The 14,568-nt window shown below is 39.9% G+C and overlaps 1 non-coding gene across 1 annotated transcript; it reads right to left on the bottom strand.

The window, feature by feature from the left end:
* Positions 1–9,548: 9,548 nt before the first annotated feature.
* Trnai-gau (transfer RNA isoleucine (anticodon GAU)) lies at positions 9,549–9,621 on the bottom strand. The gene has a single exon. It is a non-coding gene; the product is annotated as a tRNA-Ile (tRNA).
* Positions 9,622–14,568: the final 4,947 nt, after the last annotated feature.

Genomic DNA, 14,568 nt, shown 5'->3' with positions numbered 1-14,568 from the left:
AGTTTATGTATAGGAAAGTGTGGTGTATATACTACAGGATTCTCTTATACAATTAGGGCTTGAAATATACCTGACTCTAACCTGACGCAAGCGAATTGCGAAAGTATATTCATGTGAATGTGGTGCGCGCGAAACTTGTCCTTGTTTCCACGTCTGTCGTGACTATAGCCGACAAAAAAAAAAAATATTTTTTTACACACACACAGAAAATAACCTCCATCTTCTTTCCCTTACGTCTCTCTCTTTCTTTCTCTCTCTTTCTCTCTCTCTTTTTCTCTCTCTCTTTTTCTCTCTCTTTCTTTCTCTCTCTCTCTTTCTCTCTCTCTCTTTCTCTCTCTTTCTTTCTCTCTCTCTCTCTCTCTCTTTCTCTCTCTTTCTCTCTCTCTTTCTCTCTCTCTCTCTCAATCTCTCTCTTTCTATCTCTCTATTTCTCTCTTTCTCTCTCTCTCTCTCAATCTCTCTCTCTCTGTTTCTCTCTCTCTTTCTCTCTCTCTCTCTTTCTCTCTCTCTCTTTCTCTCTCTTTCTCTCTCTCTCTCTCTCTCAATCTCTCTCTCTCCCTCTCTCTCTCTCCTCTTCACCAATGTCCCGTTTCTTCCTTTAATCTTCGGTCCTGACAAAAAAAAAAGATCAACTAGACCGGGAGCCGTGTAACAATGCCGTAATCAACGCCCCCTCCCCCTCCCCCCCCCCTTTTTTTTTTCTCTCCCACGCACGGAAAAGTTTTTGGTAGCCAGAGGACGGAACGGTTGTCAAAAAAAAAAGACTTCTAATTGGGCAGGGTGCGACACTGCAAATTACTAGCATAGGAAAAGGGGGGGGGGTGCACCAGGATTTAAAAAAAAAAATCATTAAAACAATAACAGCAATAGAGGGAGGTCGATTCTCGTGGCGTATGTCATGCGTAAACAAAGAAGTCCTGGCGCGTGACCGTCAGCTTCGGTCACGTAAACTTGTGATATTTAGGCCAGTGACAGGTGTAGCAGACGCGAGTAGATTACCTTTGAAATAGCCACTCTAGCATTGATATCATTGTGTGTAGCTCAAATACCAATATAAGTATGTAGAGTAGGGCCGGCCTTAGGTAACTGGAGGCCCTAGGCGTAGCGAATAGCGAAGTAAATAAGGTGCCCCCCCCCCCCAAATGAAATAGAAAAAACAGCAATAAAGATATAGCACACTTATGTATTATAAACCGTCCTGTATCTATAGCTCAAACTGATAAGTTAAATTCATATAGTTTCGAGGCTTCATGGACGATGCATGATTTACCAGACTAGAGATAACGTTTCGACATTTCACCAAAAAGAAGAGACTGATGAAGTCTAACAAGTAGATCTAAACATTTGTGAACAAACTTTGAATCATAGTACAGTTAGGAGACAGGGAGCCACATAATTATTGTATTATTTATATTCGATCCCATGTTTCGCAATTTTTTCTCTAAAAGAATATATTCTCTGCAGTATGGGATAGGGGTGTATCAATCGGAGGTCCTAGGTAATGCTACTTATCAATTGTTGTTTACACTATTTGCGACTTATATGCATACTAAATAGATTTTTTTTTCTTTTAAAACAAAAATAAACATTATGTTTAAAATGTAAATAGCTAGTATGACAGAAAGTACTTACTTTAGTAATACACATTTTTTTTAAAGATTTTTTATGACAAAAAATATCTAAATACCGTTTACATAAGTGTGTTTAAAAATATGCTAAATAATCACCTCCGTTAGTAAATAGTCTCCCGTGTTTGTTACTATTAATAGTGAATAGTTGTTAAAATAGGTGTATTTTTATGAAGAAAAAAAAATGCTTGTAGAGTTGTTTTAAAAATTAATTTCAGAAAATAGAAAAATAGCCGTTGCATCAGAAATTAAAAATATCTAAAAATTTCTTGATGTTCAAAACATTTTCCAGTTTGTGAGATCTAAACGGGACAGACGGACAGACATACAAACTAATAATAGTAGGCATCAGCAGCTATTCCCCTTTCGGTGGGCCGCTTAAAAAAAAAGGAATTTTGAGTTTCGTTGTCTGAAGTTATCCATGGGAATAATTAATGCTAAAGATTTTTAAAAAGCTGCTACAATCAGGTCTATCATTAATTTTTCCTCTCTCTCTTTCTCTCTCTCTCTCTCTCCCTCTCTCTTCTCATCTTCATTCTTCATTTCCTTTTCATAATGAAATGAAATATTATCCTTGACCATTGACCAGTACATTCGGTCAATGTATAATGAACAAACTGATATACTAGTAGGCATATTTTAGAATGTCATTCCAAATGAAAGTAATTATCCATTCAATAAAGTGGGCGCCTCGCACAAAGGAGTAGTAAATTTTCCCTCGAGGGGCGTTTTCCATCGTTTGGCAGCACGCCCCAACTTGATTAAATCTGTCTATGGTCATTCAGACGAGGTGGCGCCCACCGCCACACATCTTTGATAACATTCAGTAGCGCCGTGTAGTACCTATTGTCCTTCAATCTACGTCCATCTCTCGCCCACAAAAAACCAGCGCCCCGACTACGCATCTCTCCTGGCGTCCAAGTTAAATGGATCCATTTCCCCTATTGAAGCCAGAGACTGACTGTCTTTGGAAGAGAGAACAGCTGACCGGAACTCGCTCCGTGGCGAATCAATTAAACATGGGGTTAATTATTGAACATAAAACAAACAAAAAAAAAGAGTATCAGTACATGCCAGATAAGGGTGGGTTCGGGACAGGGGCGCAAAACTTACATTGTTTAATGGAACATTTGCGAGCTATGTTTAGCTACAAAACAAAATGGGTTTAAACCATGTTATAGACAGTAGACGGTATCACATAACAACACAGTATTAGTATTTATAAAGGCCATGAGCGGTTTAATCACTTACAGTATTAAAATTATATGTTGAGGTAGGACACCGTGATGTCTAAACCACGGCCCGCTGGCCATATCCGGCCGGTTAAGTGCTACTACTTGGCCCTTTGAGTCGTCTTCCTTCAGTACATTATGAAGCCGCGAATCTTCGGTTCCAGTCTAAACCAGCACTTCGCGGCCTGTCGCTTGATCTTCGAAATTCAGGATAGAAAATAAAGATCCTTTAGATAGGACTTGCTATATTTAACTTGATAACTCTTCAGATTCAGGGAGCACATAAAATCTTCAAATCAGGAAGTAATATCATACCACTAAATTAACCTATCTATCTATCTATCTATCTATCTATCTATCTATCTATCTATCTATCTATCTATCTATCTATCTATCTATCTATCTATCTATCTATCTATCATTTATTTATCATTTATCTATCTATCTATCTATCTATCTATCTATCTATCTATCTATCTATCTATCTATCTATCTATCATTTATCTATCTATCTATCTATCTATCTATCTGCATGTCTGTCTGTCGTCATAGATGTATTGTGAAATACTAAACGAAAACAATTTCTTCTGTGAGGTTAAAAGGGAAACAACTCGAAAAATGTGAATCGCCCTGTTAGAAAACTGACGTATTGAAGACACAGCGTCAATCTCTCATGGCACTGTTCCGAATGGAGTAAAGACTATTTAAGCTGCACATAGATCTAGATTTAACTGGCTAAAGGCGGCACTCAATATGAAGAGGCACACGCTTCTCTCAGTGTGTGTGTAGAGGGGGCGGAGATGTAGATTTAACGCATGTATGGTAGATGTGTCGGCACACAGCAGGGGTGCCCCCCCTCTCGCCAATGTTTCGCGATCTCTTAATCCTTGGTCCAGTGTCCTAGCAGATTATCTCACTTTGAGCGTATGTTTAACTCGGTGGGATTAATGGGTCCTTAACAAAGTTAGTTAAGCCTCGGTTCTTACTGAGCTCTACTCGCGAGTAGTTCCAACACATATGATTTAAGATGAGAAAAAGTTGTCCTTTCCTAGCAAGAGCTGCTCTCTTTCTCGCTCTCTCTCTCTCTCTCTCTCTCTCATTCTTTCACTATTTCTCTCTCTCTCTCTTCTATTTTATATTAAAACGTAAGAAATTTCCGTTACAAATTCCCAGAATTACGATCATTGTTATTTCGTTCATCTCTATTACTATTGGATGATGTAATATTTAAGAACAATCTCAGCTGTTTTATTTCAAAAAATGACTCTTATTTTAAAATATATATATACACATATGTATGTGTGCATTACACTACAATAATCTTCTAAAACTTCAAATTTGTCGTTTACTTTCAGACGCAAAAGACAAGAGGAAGGCATATATCAGGGTTCAAACCTTCATCAACGCGATAGCAGTCCGAAGCGCACACCGCACGACCAGACAGCCACCAAAATTAAAGTTATTATTTTGAAAATTAATTTAACTCAACTCATTGATCATTCGTTTCTCTACATCATAAGATCGATCTAATCAGAAATACCAGATGAATGAATGTACCTCATCTCTGACTGCGGTCATCAACCAGCTTCTTCCAGGCGTCCAAGTTCTGGGCGAGACTATCCAACTGTCCCTACAGCTTGCCAATCTGCTTAACATCCACATCCGGAATCTCGGCGCCATGTATTTCTACACTGTCCTTTCCTCTTCCTCCCACCAAGTGAGGGCCCGTCTGTGGTGTTAGATTGAGGCTTGCAAAGGATGTGGCCTATCGCCATCTTCTCTGAGGGATAGCGTGTAAAATAGTCTGCTGCTTTGTTCCTTGCCAGTTCCTCAATAGTGGGTGATCCTGTCTGGTCAGTAGATCATATACATCTTCATGAGGCAGGTATTAAGGAATTCATGTTATTGTCTTTTTCCTGGTTCTCCAGCCCTTGTAAAATGTTTTACATGTTTCGGATGTTCCTTCAGAGTTGAAGATAGTTTACTTCCTAGTCCAAACCTCCCGCAGGACGACGGGGGATGAGAGCGGGCAGGGTTTGAACCCTCGACCGTCGATAAATCCGAACGACAGTCCAGCGCGCAAACCGCACGACCAGGCAGCCATCCTTCATAGATAAAAGAATGCACTTAGGATAATTTCTATGTCCACCTTTTCCTAATAATTGTATCTTTAAAATAATGTTTTTCTTCATTTCGATAAGCTACAGCTCTAGTACTTTGAACACTATTTAACTCTTTCTCTCCGTTATTATTTAACACGTTCTGATGGAATCAACGTTGGTATCGTCAGTTAGGAGAGAAAGAGTTAAACCTGTATTTTATGACCAAGAGATTAGTAAGTACAGTAAATATCCAGATATTACATCTGTATACAAACAACTTAAGTTACATATAGAAGTGTAGAAATCTACACAAGGAACTTTGACCAGGTTTCTAATACTTTCACACACACACATACATTAAAGGAGCCTTTTTAAGTACCCTATATCAAAAAAAAAATTTTTTTGGGTAGTTTAAAGTCTTTGGAACACCGGAGAGTGCAAACATTCACAAGGTTCAAAACACCGCGGTGATTGACACAAATTAGTCGCCCCTTGTAAACAAATCCTAGCAAAACTTCGCCTATCTTGTTTTTTTTTTTTTTTTGTCTTTCATGGTAAACTTCACATTAAAACTTGTATTTATCTGTCTCCTCGTTGATAGGCTAGATCTAGAGATATTACAAAAATGTCTTGAGGACAGTTACTTGTAAACCTCTATACACGTTGGAGTCAAAGCTCGTTCTTTTCTCTCTTTTTGGCTCTCTCTCTCTCTATCTCTTTTTCCGTTTTGCTCCACCCATCTCTTTCTCTCTCTCTATCTCTCTCTCTTTACCTCGCTTTTCTCTGACTGTGTGTCTTTCCTATTACTTCCTGTGTTTCTCTTTCTCTCGCTCTGTAGCTATTGCTCATTTCTCTATTTCTTCTCTCTTTTTTTTCTCTCTTTCATTCAAATTTTTGCCATCTCGTTGTCCCACTCAGAACTTTTTCTCTACCCCCTTTTTTTTCCTCCTCCGTCTCTCTCTCTCTCTCTCTCTCTCTCTCTCTCCTTTTTATTATATCACTCGATGCTCCTTCTCTCTCTCTCTGTCTCCCTTCCTTCCCCTCTCTCTCTTTCCTTCTTTCTCTCTCTCTCTTTCTCTCTTTTCCTTCCTCTCTCTCTCTCTTTCTCTCTCCATCTCTCTCAATCTCTCTCACGCTCTCTCTCTCTCAATCTCTCTCACGCTCTCTCTCTCTCTCTCTCTCTCTCTCTCTGTAAATCTCTCTCTCTCTCTCACGCTCTCTCTCTCTGTCTCTCTCTCACTCTCTCTCACTCTCTCTCTCTCTCAATCTGTCTCTGTGTCTGTCAATCTTTGTAGTTTGTCAACTCCGTTCAATAAAAAAAAAGTAGCGGGGCAAATCAAAGCGAGATAACTTTGAACCATCCAGAGATACGCAGTTACGTTTCTGAACGGGGCCTCAATTAGGGCAGACATGGAGGGGGGAAATAGATAGGCGAGAAATATTGATAGGAAAAAAAAAAAAGGAATAAACCCAGCACTTGAGTCCGGGCTTAGCTGAGGCCACACCCTGACAATGTGGGGCCGTGTTGGGACAATGTCAAAACTAAGCCAAACTCTTGGTAGAAAACAAGAACAAGTCCCTCGATTGAAGTCATTCTGTAGAGAGCTCTGAAATAAGGCAGATTTCCAGCAAGTGCCTATACATTTGATATGGTCGTCTGCCCATACATACGGGTATCCACCAATGGTCCCGGAGTTAATCCCTTAATATATACGTTTTTAGTTTAATCATTTTTTATGAAAGTGAATTGTGGGATATGTTGTTTTGAATTTTTTTTTATTAAGAATATCATTACCCTCCCCTCCTTTTCAGAATTCACACCAGAAACACAGACATACAAAACACATATAGACACTTTAAAACTTTTTGAAAAATGTATTATTCAAAGATTAGACGACTCGTATTAAATCAGTAATAATTAAAATTATATTAAGTTTTGAAAAAAATTTTTTTCGCTGTTAAGCTTCTACAACAATATATGTCCCCCGAGTGCTTTATATGTAGACGTCATGGACCTTTTACAGATAGAGCGGTATGCTCAAACAGGCTTGCAAATCTAGAGCCCGAAGAACCTGCTGCTCAACTCTTTTGACAATCAAACGGTTAATACATCAAATTTCCTCTTTACAAAATAGAACAATTTTAATATTTAGAGTCGAAATCATGAAAAGATTGAACACACACTATATATCAAGAAATGAAACACTTTATTATTCAAATTCAATAAATGATTCACAAAAAGTAAACTGAGCATAAAGCTTGAAACCTATTGACTAAATGGACCCTTATAGAGTCCGTCTCTTCCATTTATAGGTATCCTTCAACTCAGAGGGCAAGGGGTTCGAAGCTGGGACCATTGCGACAGTCCAGAGCGCGTACCACAAAACAAGGCAGCCATCCATCCGTAAATTAAGCTTGTGTGCAAAGCAACAGCAAGGCAAATGTGATCGATGATGAACACTTAGACAAGAAAAGAAATACACCTTGTTAGTTCTTGTCTTGTTTTATTTTACATTTATTCCCGTTTTTTCCCGTTAATAACTCTTCCAACCTTTTTAGCCTTTACATTTACTTATCCCTTACTCTGGTGGACCGTTGGGGCACCACACAAGATTTGTCAACCGTCTTTCTACGTTTCTCCTTGTCTTTTGCTTTAGAACCTGCCTCAATGGCAGTCCCTTCCATTCTTTTATGTTGTCTGCCTCTTCTTTTTTTACCTGGTACTGTTCCCTGAAAGAAGGTTTTTGCGAACCCCGAAGACCTTGTAATATGGCCATAGAGTTTTAGCTTTCTTTTTTTTTTTAAGATAGTTAGCAGGTCATCGTGGGGTCCAATCACTGCAGTAACCCTGTCTCTACTATCTTGGTTTGTTATGCTGTCTTTGAATATGATACCTAGGGTCCTTCTGTAGCATCTCAATTCAATTGCTAGGATCCTCCTCTCTAGCTCTGCAGTCAGCGTCCAAGACTCACAAGCATATAAAAATGTGGCCATGACCAGGGAGCGCATCAGTCTGATTTTGGTGCCGATGCCTTTGTCTTGCCATATTATTTTAAGTTTTGAGCGGGCTGCTGTGGACTGTGCAAGTCGGGCAAGTAGTTCAGGTTTCGTTCCCTCATCTTCCAATCTGCAAGAAGGAAAGTCCAAGATCTACTTGCTGAAACAACCTGCACGATTTGATAAATATATTAATACGCCTAGGACCGAACTATTTTTTTGTTGTTGTTGTTGTTGTTTTAAACAAAAACACCTATTTCCTAAAAGATACACACTACAGCTATGATGCACACACCTTCATACACAAACATACACACGCACACAAAGATAACAGTCATTCATGTGAAAGTTTCGCAAGCTCCCATTTTCATTTCTGCGCATTGTTCACGTGTCATCCATCACTCAATGCTTCATCTTCCGTCTACTCCAACACCTCCCTCTGAGCCGGAAGTCGGTCCTCCATAACCCTTACCCACTGCGCATGGCAACACCAAGCAGACGTATCCATCATCCAGACATGTATTATGAGCAGATACCTGCCCGCCACCAACGCCCTGGCAGACGACACCGTAGATAATCGTTTCCCTCCAAAATAAAAGCAGCCCCAATGTTGTCTTTAAATACTACATTTCATTCCATTGTCTTCTAGATTTTCCCATCTTTTTTTTTTCTCTTTGCTTTTGTCGTCTGTTCATGTCTCCAGGTTTTCCATTTCTGGGTAAATAACTCCAGGATATACCATATATTCCTTGACCCTGACATTTCCACAGAGTAGAATTATTCAAAGACGCGTACAAGAAAGTTGTTCAGAATTTCGCTCGGCGGGAATAACCTCTAGGTATCTTTTGTCGTTTGATTGCACGAGAGGATCTGGTGTCGAAGATTGCTTACATAAGATTGCCTCGCTGGGGCAACTCTGTGAAAGGTAAACAGGAAGGTTACCTACAGAAATTGCCCATGGACGAAAAAAAGTAAACATATTTATGGTGTGACGATTTCTAAATCTGCTGTTTTCGTTTAGGGGGTTGTGGCAGAGATGAATACAATGGATTAGATTTAGCTTTTATTGTCTGGTCAGTCGTGGAATAAAACACTAGTTTAATAATAGTTTCTCAGAGATTGATAGATATCGACCTCAAAACAGGTTAACCACTTTTATTTTCAGGGTTCCGAAGTAGCTCAAATATAGATTAGTAAGAGACCGAACAATGATGTCTTCCTCTTTCAGTTCATGCGGTCTATGGTTCAGATGATGTAAAATTCATCTATGGCCAATGGTAGACCATGGTGTCATGCGGCCAGCACAAAGACCAACCGCCTTTAATTCTCACAAAGTAGTGATATGTACCCACTAGAGTTGATTGGAGTCTCGAAATTTTATTTAAAAATTCCCAAGAGCCATCTCGGTACGGAAACCGCACAACCACTAGCCCCTTGAATGATGTCACGAAATTAAGAAATGCATATAGAGCGATACCCCCCTCCCCCCCCCCCCCCAAAATGTAAGGGTTGCTATTATTAAAAAATCGTTAATCATTATGTAATGTATTATTTTAAATCATTATTAGATAATAACACATTTTTAAGAAAGCCAAAGCCTGGGATCGAACCAGGAACCTTTAGATCATCAGTCTAACACTATCCCAACTGAGCTATTTCGGCAGATATGATCTAATTCTAAGTAATTATGTTCAAACACCTGGTCAGTTAAATTACGATAACAAAAATGGAACAGCTCTTATAATGTTCTTTTCGTTTTTTCCGCCAGTCGGTCTGTCACGTAAATATCTTGAATAGTTGTCTTAATAGCTAATGAATGTTAAATTATAAATTAAAAAATCCCACCCTCCTTGACCCAAAATAATCCTGTTTAACGAAAATGTATCAATTTACTACACTTCATAATATTCTAACGATAGGCTTTTAGTTCTAGACTTGGAAGACGAAATGTGCGAAATGTTCATGAACATTAATTTATTATATTCTTTGAATAGGTTCCTACATGCGGAAATACCCGAAGACTTATAGTCCGTTCAAGAGAAATAGTTTCTCTTTCTATATGCAAATTTAATTTTATTTCTTTATTGTACATATAAAAACTACAACGGCCTAAGTAGACTTTTCTCTAGTGTGGCTAATAAGCGAATAATTCTTTTACCAACGATATACTGCAGCTTCAAGATTTCTAGGAAAATCGTTGGAGCCGTTTTCAGAATCGCGTCCATCCAGAGAGAAGTTTCCACCCAGGTTTTTTGTTTCCCCCACGAATTGAATAGAGGTATTGTAAAGATTGTTTCGTTGTCATATTTTACTAACAGTTTTATAAAAACTTTGATCTGAAACTTAGGGAAATGTAAATTGCAGCATCAGTAAAGCTGAAGGTTTACAAGTGACTGACCGTGGAATGCCACTGAGTAGTTAGCTCTAGTACTGATACCAAAACTTCTCCTCAAGTAGCAGGGGCGTAGCTAGGAATTTTATATCGTTGGGGGGGCCCGGGGGGGGGGGGCTAGACACCTTCTGGGGCCTCTGCATTTTGCGTAATATTTTTAATGTAAAGAACATCTCATTTGGGGGCCACCCCTCAAAGGGGGGCCCGGAGGATTTTCAAATTTCCCCACCTCCTCCCCCACCCTAGCTACGCCACTGTCAGGTAGGCTACCACATCTACCCCAGCACTTTCCGCGCAGTATTCTGCTGCACATGAGATTAAGATGAGATTACGATGTGGATTACCCTGTGGATTACCATGTGGATTAACATGTGCTGGTAAAAAGCTGTTAGGGATTTGAAAATAACGGATTTAAAGAAACAACTGACAGTCGAATATAAAATGTAATAGGCTACCTTAAAAGCGACTATTTTGGCGTGTCTAGAGCGGCTTAGGTTCGAGGTTAGGTTTAGAGTTTAGGTTTAGAGTTATGACATCTTCATTTCGTGTGTCAGTTTTTTATTTCATTTTTTTAAATACACTATTCACTAAATATTTCTCTCTAGCCACACGAGGCATTAATATGTAATAAAAGTTTCTCCTTTCAGACCTTATAGTCTATATGGCAGATGAACTATCTCCATCTGTTTTTTTTTTGTTTTTGGCCTACGGTTAACGAGGGTATCATGTGGCCAGCACAACGACCAACCGCCTTTACTTTTCCCCAGCTATTGTCGGGTACCCATTAGAGCTGGGTGGACACAGAGGCGCCTAAAGATCCCGAAATTAAAATTTTCAGTCTTCAACAGGATTCGAACCCAGGACCACCGGTTCGGAAGTCAAGCACTTTACCGCTCAGCCATCGAGCCACCGTGGTTTGGTTGTGTACATCTAATAAGCTCTACGCACACCCACACTTCCACACAAACAACTTTATAGAGGTAAGCAGTTTTGTGCATATTGATTTCACAACAATGTTCAGACCTTTTTTGATAACACATTATCTTCTTTAAAACGTTCGTCTAGATTCTAGATCAGTGTTTCTCAGACAATAATTTAACGGAACACTTCGAACATTCTGAGTATTTAGCGAAACGCTTTGCTTATTTTTTTTAAAGAGAAATTAATTCACGTGGTAGCCTACTATTTAATTATTCCAGTAGATCGCGAAACACCTATTCAGGCCTCGAGAAATTCTAGGGTTCCGCGGAACACAGTTTGGGAAACACTGGTCTAGATAGAAATAAAAAGAGAGAGAAAGAGATATGATGAGATAAGAATCGGAGGCGAGAGAAAGAGTGGGGAGGGGGGAGAGAAGAGGAGCATTTCAGGAATAGAAGAGGAGAATAGACAGATTGAAAATGAGGTTCGAGAGAGTTAGAGATAGAGTTAGAGAGAGAGAGAGAGAGAGAGAGAGAAAGAGAGAGAGAGAGAGAGAGAGAGAGAGAGAGAGAAATCTGTGAAGATGAAACAGTTGAAAGAATTAGCTAAATTATTTTTTTCTTTTCCAAACCACAACCAAAATAAAAATACAGAAAAAAAAAAACTAGCTAAAAATTAGGCCATTAAGTTGTAAGGCTATCCACAGCGTTACTGATTCGGCCCTCGGACCATTTCCGGCCTGTAGCTCCGTGCTATCTGGTACAACAAAACCTTGGCTCACAGAGTCACAGTAAGAAGCAAAGGTTCCATTCCGTTTTTCGCGCAGTCTATAGTTCCTTTTACTTTTTTCATTTGTCTCCTTCGATTAGAAAAAAATGTTACTAGTCTAAGTTGTGTGGTAAGTGGTAAGGCTCTTGACTTCTGAACCGATGGTCTCGGGTCGAATCCTGGGATTTCTAATTTCGGAATCCTTATGACGCTTTGAGTCCTCCCAGCTGTAATGGGTACCTGACATTAGTTTGGGGAAAAGTGAAGGCGGTTGGTCGTTGTGCTGGCCACATTACACCCTCGTTAACCGTGGGCCACATAAACAGATGATCTTTATATCATCTGTCATACAGATAACATGGTCTAAAAAGGAAAGGGTGGGGTGGGGGAGGGAAACAGAGTGTTAGAGTTGGAGAGAGGGAAACTATTCAAACTTCTGTAACTAAAAAGATGTCCCATTCACATTCTTTAATATAATAAACTCCCTAGTTTCCTTAGATATCAGCACACACTCACCACTATTCGACATTACCTATTCCGATTCGACCACGGCCTCCGTATCGTTATATCAAGCGTCAAGAAATTGTTGGCCTGTTACACTCCACTAGTCTAGAGTACCATAAATGAAATGCTACCACGTAGGCCCAAACACACGTCACCGTCACGCTATGTGATTTTTACCAAAGAATACTGACATCTCTTCAAAGGTCAAAATTTGAAGATGAAATCGGGTCCGAAATAGGAAAGCCTCGTGGCTGGATCAAAACCCAATTGCCGGCGACCTTCGCGACAATACAAGACATTTACTGCTATGTGGTGTAACAGACTCCAAAGTTAAGCAACTCTTTGGAGAAGCGACAGTTTATTAGACTGCAGTGACACCTGGCGGCACCCTACGCTCCAAACAAGAGAAGCTACTTTCTGTGTAATAGCGCCGTCACGCCAGTGATTTGCGATTGTAAACACTGAATACTTTGAGGATCCGAATTTTCACCACCACTTTGGCTCTCTTACAAGTGGACAAAGCCGAGAACGAAACTGACCGTTTCACGGCTTGAAATTATATGAACATCGCCGCAATAAATGACCACTGGGCCTCCCGCTGCTCAAATAGAATGGACGTTTATTTACTGAGTCTTGTCCGGAGTCATTTGGAGGTAAACAAAATGAATGTGGCCCGACGGGAGAAATTACACGCACTTGGAATTCCTCGTGAGATGAATTGTTGGGGTCAGCCAGAGCCGGGACCTACCGTGATATCAGTTGACCAAGGACCTGTCACTGTTACGCCGCCGACTGCTCCCCGGCCTCCTTTCACGTTTTTTGTATTTGTGTCGGTATCCGAGAAGATTCGTTTTGTGTCGTCCCCCATTGTCAAGTGGACGGTCCCGCCCGTGGTCCCCCCATTAATCTTTTTCTGGACTAGAGAAGTGCCTTAGTCTACTGGCCACTTGACTTTGACATCAGAGGGACTAGTACATTTATAATCTAAGACTTAAAAGTAAAAAGAACTTGCCATATACCTCTGCCTAACATTGTTCGTCCATATACTAAGATATAGATCTATCTATATATCACAGGGCTGGAATGTCACTGGAGTCGCTTCTGTTTTTTAGCAGTCCCGTACAAGGCATAAAATAAACTTTAAAGGGTTGTATACTTCCGGTTGAAAAAAATATAAGATTGTACTATGTTGCAATTACAATTTACACATAAGCAAATAATTTTTTTAATTGAATGTTCATTTGTGTATAAATATTCAATGGACGTTCGTTTGTAACAGGCCTACATTATTCATCTGTAAAAAATTCAATTCTGCAAGAGCGACCACTCTCCCTCTGATAGACTATAAAATGCTGCAAAATGTAAACTCCCCTTCTAAGTTCTAAGGCAGTGCTTCCCAAACGTTTGACCTTTGACATTTTGTAATGCTGAGTACCCTCCCCCCCTCGTTTTAATTTATAAATAGAACATAATAAATGGGTATTTAAAAAAAAATCAGCATAGTTAATAAGGAGCAATGCGTATCCCCCTCCAAATTCTTCCAGTACCCCTGGGGGTACGCGTACCCCACTTTGGGAAACACTGCTCTAAGGGATTGCAATATAGTAAGACCGTAAACTCTCCAACTGAAGGGCTGTAATGCTGTAAGGGCGTACACTCTCCTAATGAAGGACTGCAATTCTGTAAGGGCGTACTCTCTTCTAAAGAAGGACTGCAATGCTGTAAGGGAGTACACTCTCCTAATGAAGGACTGCAATTCTGTAAGGGCGTACTCTCTTCTAAAGAAGGACTGCAATGCTGTAAGGGAGTACACTCTCCTAATGAAGGACTGCAATTCTGTAAGGGCGTACTCTCTTCTAAAGAAGGACTGCAATGCTGTAAGGGCGTACACTCTCCTAATGAAGGACTGCAATTCTGTAAGGGCGTACTCTCTTCTAAAGAAGAACTGCAATGGTGTAAGGGCGTACACTCTCCTAATGAAGGACTGCAATTCTGTAAGGGCGTACTCTCTTCTAAAGAAGGAC

The sequence above is a fragment of the Biomphalaria glabrata genome, chromosome 2 (genome assembly GCF_947242115.1).
Source record: "Biomphalaria glabrata chromosome 2, xgBioGlab47.1, whole genome shotgun sequence".
Classification (NCBI taxonomy): Eukaryota; Metazoa; Mollusca; class Gastropoda; family Planorbidae; genus Biomphalaria; species Biomphalaria glabrata.
This window is presented reverse-complemented; position numbering and strand designations above follow the sequence as displayed.